Here is a 7,500-nt window from a genome sequence, read left to right as displayed (position 1 = left end):
TATCCAACTTGTGTTGTAGATTTAATAATAATAATAATAATAATAATAATAATAATAATAATACCTCAGTCAGGATTTGAACCTGTGCCTCTCTGGGTTCGGCACAGGGATGGCAGTAGCTTATACAGGTAGCTGAATGACCTCTCTGGGTTCGGCACAGGGATGGCAGTAGCTTATACAGGTAGCTGAATGACCTCTCTGGGTTCGGCACAGGGATGGCAGTAGCTTATACAGGTAGCTGAATGACCTCTCTGGGTTCGACACAGAGATGGCAGTAGCTTATACAGGTAGCTGAATGACCTCTCTGGGTTCGGCACAGGGATGGCAGTAGCTTATACAGGTAGCTGAATGACCTCTCTGGGTTCGGCACAGGGATGGCAGTAGCTTATACAGGTAGCTGAATGAACACATCACTGCCATAGTCTCATATCTTCTAGGTTCAACTAGATGAGGTCAACAGTATTACAACGGGATTCAATATAAATATACCTTGAACTTTAAATAATCTTACTGAAACATTACACTTATACTACTACTACTACTACTACTACTACTACTACTACTACTACTACTAGCTAGCTAGCTAGCTAGGGTACAGCCCTAGTTGGAAAAACAGCATCCTATAGCCTAAGGCTAAGGGCTGCAACAAAGAAAATAGCCTAGTAAGGAAAGGAAATAAGGAAATTGATAGTATAGTGAGCCTGAGTGTATTCTTAAGCAAGTGTGTGTATATATATATATATATATATATATCATCTCCCACGCCTATTGACGCAGAGGGCCTCGGCTAGATTTCGCAAGTCGTCTCTATCTTGAGCTTTTAATTCATACATACACTACTTGCCATTGCCACCAATTAAACCATGTATTATAGGCATACATACAAACCTTACCAATACCCATTAAAGATTTAAAGATACAAAATGCAAATTCCCACTTTAAAAAAGAATTAAATGGAAGATTCTTCCACCATGTCCCCATATGATCACAGCATCGCTTTGATTAAATTCCCGAGCATTGAGCAGCCGGGCCGATTCGCCAATGAATTTCGCGGTTTTTACGGTGCAGTGAAATTTCGCAAATTTCGGTATTGATGGTGATAAGGGCTTCGTTTGTTTAACGGTTGTGTGCAATATGGAAATTTATGCGTTATGGGAGTAAATGCATTTTGCGTGTTTTGAGTGTGAATTTGTTTTAGTATTTTGGTGTTTTTAGTGCATAATTATGTGCGCATGCAAACGCACACATACATACATACACACACACATATGTATATGTATGTGTATACTGTATATATATATATATATATATATGTGTGTGTGTGTGTGTGTGTGTGTGTGTTTGTGTGTGCGGGTGGATGTATATGCTTATTAATGTATAATGTGTAAAATGTTGAATATATTTGTTCATGTTAGATAGTGAGCAATTAGAATATAAAGCCCTATGCGTATATTATTATTAATTTTATTATTATTATTATTATTATTATATTATTACTATTATTATTATTATTGTTATTATTATTATTATTATTAACAGCTAAGCTACAACCTTAGTTTAAAAAACAGGATGCTATAAGCCCCAGGTACCCATGAGGAAAAAATAGCTTAGTGAGGAAAGGAAACAAATAAATAAACTGAAAGAGAAGTAATGAACAATTGAAATACAATATTTTAAGAACGGTATTATTATTATTACTATTATTATTATTATTATTATTATTATTATTATTATTAAATGCTAAGCTACAACCCTAGTTGGAAAAGCAGGATGCTATAAGCCCAGGGGCCCCAAAAGGGAAAATAGCCCAGTGAGGAAAGGAAATAAAGAAAAATTGAATGTTTTAAATATAGTAACAACATTAATATAAATATTTCCTATAAAAACTATAAAAACTTTAACAAAACAAGAGGAAGAGAAATAAGACAGAATAGTGTGCCCGGGTGTACCCTCAAGCAAGAGAACTCTAACCCAAGACAGTGGAAGACCATGGTACAGAAGCTATGGCACTATCCAAGACTAGAGAACAATGGTTTGATTTTGGAGTGTCCTTCTACCAGAAGAGCTGCTTACCATAGCTGAAGAGTCTCTTCTACCCTACCCAAGAGGAGAGTAGCGACAGAACAATTACAGTGCTGTAGTTAACCCCTTGAGCGAAGAAGAATTGTTTGGCAATCTCAGTGTTGTCAGGTGTATGAGGACAGTGGAGAATATGTAAAGAATATGCCAGACTATTCAGTGTCTGTGTAGGCAAAGGGAAAGATCCGTAACCAGAGAGAAGGATCCTATTTAGTACTGTCTGGCCAGTCAAAGGACCCCATAACACTCTAGCGGTAGTATCAACATTAGAATAGATCTTTCACATATAAACTATACAAATTGAAAATAAAACAGAGGAAAGGAAATAAGATAGAATATAGAATAAGGAAGTTTATATTAATTGTACATTACTTCTCATATAGTTAATTTATTTCCCTATTTCCTTTCCTCACTTGGCTATTTTTTTTATTTTCGAGTCCTTGGGCTTATAGCATCCTGCTTTTCAAACTAGGTTGTAAATTAGCTAGTAATAATAATAATAATAATAATAATGATAATAATAATAATAGTAATAATAATAATAATAAGTTCCATTACTCTACGATTAAAATTGTTGCTAGGAAGCAGGTCTCAAACAAACACACACACAAACACACAAACAGACAGGAGATAAAACATAGCCTCCCTCCAACTTCGTTGTCTGAGGTAATAATAATAATAATAATAATAATAATAATAATAATAATAATAATGATAGTTTAATGTACCAATTCCAGGGATATACCTGTCAAAAAAAAATGCTTACCTGGAGACTTTAGGATTAACTCCAGAAAGAGAAGTGATGAATACTGTTATGTAAACAGTAAACTGCAGCTGCCTCTAAAGTAAAGTTTATTGCCACACTTTTGCTAATGGTTGCATTATCTCAGCCAGCGAAGTTGGAAGGAGGTTATGTTTAATAATAATAATAATAATAATAATAATAATAATAATAATAATAATACTGGCAATGTTAAGTGAATGACATTGTTTTTTTTTTTAATTGTAACATTACGCAAAAACTACAGAACCAATTTTAAATAAACTTTGTGGACATGTGGGATATGACCCAAGGAGAAATCCATTAGTTTTTGAAGACTATACATCGAAGTACAATTAGGCAGTGGAGTTGAGAACAAATAATGACTGCATGACTTGGCGAAGGCATGCTCTCGACTTAGTGCCCCTCTATTTGTCATAGGCATTAATTAGTTATCATTTAGAATACGAAGTTCTGATGTTAGGCCAATTTTTAAAGGTTTAAAGGCCGCTCATGATTGACAGAGGCTAGAGACAGTAACATTGCTCTATCAAGCAGGACAATGCCCTAGAGACTGACCCTATATACATATGATCAGCATAAATATCTAGATATTGATATTTAGTGGACAATTTTGACGGGCTGCTTCCACTAGTATACCTATATATATGATCAGTGGCCAAGCTCCCTCTCCACCCAAGCTAGGACCCAGGATGGCCAAGCAATGGCTGCTGATGACTCAGCAGATAGACCTATGCCCCCCCCCCCCCTACTCACACACACATCCTTAGCTCACAAGAATGGTGAGCTAAGAATCTATCGAATTTGAGCAGGACTCGAATCCCAGTCCGGCGTTCACCAGTCAGGGACTTTACCACATCGACCACCAGAGCCCTGGTATATTTCTGGTATATTTACAGTTAGTAGAATAAAAAGCTTTGTTGATTCAATTGACATAACTAACATTTCCCCTTCTCTCTTTGCAGGTACATATGGCGCTCGTCATGATGGGACATCAGGGAAGAAGTGCCAGATACGCTTACGTAAAACGCCCTCTGTGGTATATCCGCCATACGCAAGTTAATTCATAATACAGACGAATTTAAAAGCCAAGGTGTTTATTTGTATGGCGGCAGTGACTTACAGAAAAAGAAGGAAGGAAAATGTAGACGTTATCAATAGCACGTGCTCTACGTGAAGTACATGAAAGTACAGGTGTATTGTACATAGGTCGGACAACTTAAGATGTGGAAAGAATAAGGAAAAGCTGGCTAGATTTCATTTTGTGTCTTGAAGAGGATTCATTCAGATTGAGAGTTTGGTTTCGATTAGGTGGTCGAGGTTTTGACGGATTCTAAATCGCTGTGCATATAATGATACTCGCAGATTATTGATAGAATTAGTGATATCTTTTTTTGTGTGTGTGTTTATGTTAATGGCTGTTATTTGTTCGCTTTGGACGTGAACACGCATCTGGTATTTTGTTCGCATTGAACAGATCTGAAACAGTGATTCTTTCGTGCTGACTACGTCAGGTTTTATTACTGAAACAGAACGAATTTTTTTTTTCAAACTGTGATAACATTGTACCTTTTCAATCTATGACTGCGCAGATTGTAGGTAGTCGAAAAGATATATTTAAACTACTTCCATCAAGAGAAATTTGGGGATTTGATAAAAACCCTCTCCATCCTTCCCTCTTCATTTCAAACAGTTACAACCTCTCCTTTGTTACAGTTTTTCGAGTATTTTTGTCTTCCAAAATCTCCCTCTTTCTTCCCAGTCTTGTCTTCCATCGAAGCTCCATCCTCTTACCGACCTCCTCCTCCTCTCAGCTCGTCTTCCCTACTCCATCCCTGTCTCCCTGATGTCTGCCTACCAGCCGCTGTATCTTCAGGAGTCCGGCCCCAAGAGCAGCAGCGACTCCGACTCGCCTTTCGACTCCGACAGAAACAGGTCAAGTCCCCGTCGCCAGACGACGACCCTTCCAAGAGACACAAGATCAAACATCACAGGGCCCGGAATGGAAAAGCACCCCTGGGCCACGCCGCGTCCTACCACGTCGAAGATGAGAACAGGTCCAGCTCGGAGGAGAAGTACAGCATCCAGAGGAAGGCGGACCGCCACAGACGGAGGGGAAGCTCCTTCGAACAGAGGAGCTGTCAGTGTGATACGGAGGAGGAGAACGATACCGAGGGAGATGAGAAAGACCTTCGGTATTCCAGTGGCCAGGAGCTGTATTGTCAGAGGGCCGCGCCCTCTGTCGCTTGGGAAGATGTCACCAGTTTTAGCTACATAGGTTAGGATGAGTTGATTAACAGCATGCTTTTTAGGTTAGTCTTAATCCCATTGCCTGGGGAATCTTGATTGATGGTCAGAACGTTGATTGGACTGCTGTACTTAAGGTCAGTGAAAGATGCCTGGACAGTTATAAGATTTTTATAGTTTTTGGGTTTCAACATTGAAGTAGGTTTTTTTTACAGGTTGTAGGCTATAACACACGTAATCATTATATAGTTTCTTGGCTTTAACACTGAAATAGTTTTTTTTATTTTGTATCCTTTAATACTAAGTTATTTTTATATAGTTTGTTGTCTTTAACACATGTAGTTTTTTTATAGTTTGTTGTCTTTAACACATGTAGTTTTTTATAGTTTGTAATTTTTAACATAGGTGATTATTTTATAGTTTGTTGGCTTTAACACGAAATTATTTTATAGTTTGTTGGCTTTAACACTGAGATAGTTTTTTTTTTTTATAGATTATTGGATTTAACACTGGGGTAGTTTTTATACTTTGTTGGTCTTAATACTAATGTAATTTTTTATAGTTTGGTGGCTTCAACACAGATAGTTTTTTATAGTTTGGTGGCTTTAACACAGATAGTTTTTTATAGTTTGTTGGCTTTAACACTGGGGTAGCTTTTTAATAGTTTGTTGGCTTTAACACTGAGGTAGTTTTTTTTATATAGTTTTTAGACTTCACACTGAGTTACTTTTTATAGTTTTTAGACTTTAACAATGAAGTAGTTTTTATAGTTTGCACGTTATAATACCGAGTTGTTTTTTATAACATTTTGAAGACGAATAATTTCTTTATTGCCAGCTAGACAAAAGAAATAACGGTAGTTGAATGATATGGGATGAAATGCAAAAGAATTATTGGCATGAGAATTAATGAAAAAGTAGAAACTGTTGGATACGTGAAAGAATATTAAACCTTATGCTAGCCCCACATCATTCTCTAGTTCCATAGGAATAGCAAATATCTTCCATAGAACATTTAAAAACTTTATGCTAACCTCCTACCACTGTCAAATTCCATTGGAATAGCAAATGCCTTCCATAAAACGTTTAAAAACTTTATGCTAACCTCGCCTCACTCTCTAGTTCCATAGGAATAGCAAATGTCCTCCTTAGAACATTTAAAAACTTTAGGCTAACCTCACCTCACTCTCTAGTTCCGTAGGAATAGCCAATATCTTCCACAAAACATTGAAAAAAAAATAGTATATAAATGTTCACAGACGCACTGGCGAATTTTTCGTGAAAAGCGTCTTCAAGATAACGTGGAATATTAGGGTATAGCCAGGCGGAAGCCAAGACCGAATGAACTGGCATGGTAAATACCGTTGGTTTGAAGAATTTGATGACTTTCGAACCGCGTTGAATGCATGACCCAGAATCATCTTTGCTTAGTGGGATGGTGAGTTGGGGTGGGGGGTGGGGGGGGGGGGGGGGGGGGGTTCACTGTCGGGGGATTATGGGAGTGGGGGTGTCAGATGTTTGAAATCTTCGATGTTTGGTAATGAAAAACTTTGACTCGCGAAGAATAAGGTCAGGGATCTCAGTATTCTCGGTAGAGAGAGAGAGAGAGAGAGAGAGAGAGAGAGAGAGAGAGAGATAGAGATTTGTTACTCGAGTTAATACTAATGGGTGAAATACAATTGAGAGAAAGAGAGAGAGATTTGTTACTCGAGTTGATACTAGTGGGAGAAATACAAATAGAGAGAGAGAGAGAGAGAGAGAGAGAGAGAGAGAGAATTGTTATGCTTTAGTTAATACCAGTGAGAGAAATACTAATGCAATTGAGAGAGAGAGAGAGAGAGAGAGAGAGAGAGAGATAATTGTTATGCTTTAGTTAATACCAGTGAGAGAAATACGAATGCAATTGAGAGAGAGAGAGAGAGAGAGATCAATAATTTGTATGCTTGAGTTGATACCAGTGAGAGAAATACAAATGCAATTGAGAGAGAGAGAGAGAGAGATAATTGTTATGCTTTAGTTAATACCAGTGAGAGAAATACGAATGCAATTGAGAGAGAGAGAGAGAGAGAGAGAGAGAGAGAGAGAGAGAGATCAATAATTGTTATGCTTTAGTTAATACCAGTGAGAGAAATACGAATGCAATTGAGAGAGAGAGAGAGAGAGAGAGAGAGAGAGAGAGAGATAATTGTTATGCTTTAGTTAATACCAGTGAGAGAAATACGAATGCAATTGAGAGAGAGAGAGAGAGAGAGAGAGAGAGATAATTGTTATGCTTTAGTTAATACCAGTGAGAGAAATACGAATGCAATTGAGAGAGAGAGAGAGAGAGAGAGAGAGAGAGAGATCAATAATTGTTATGCTTTAGTTAATACCAGTGAGAGAAATACGAATGCA

At 37.4% G+C, this 7,500-nt stretch overlaps 1 pseudogene; it reads left to right on the top strand.

The window, feature by feature from the left end:
- Positions 1 to 7,500, top strand: part of LOC137641433 (uncharacterized) — a 92,536-nt pseudogene that overhangs the window by 69,050 nt on the left and 15,986 nt on the right.

The sequence above is a fragment of the Palaemon carinicauda genome, chromosome 5 (assembly GCF_036898095.1).
Source record: "Palaemon carinicauda isolate YSFRI2023 chromosome 5, ASM3689809v2, whole genome shotgun sequence".
Lineage (NCBI taxonomy): Eukaryota > Metazoa > Arthropoda > Malacostraca > Decapoda > Palaemonidae > Palaemon > Palaemon carinicauda.
Note: the sequence above shows the minus strand (reverse complement) of the source record. Positions and strands in the feature narration are given on the sequence as shown.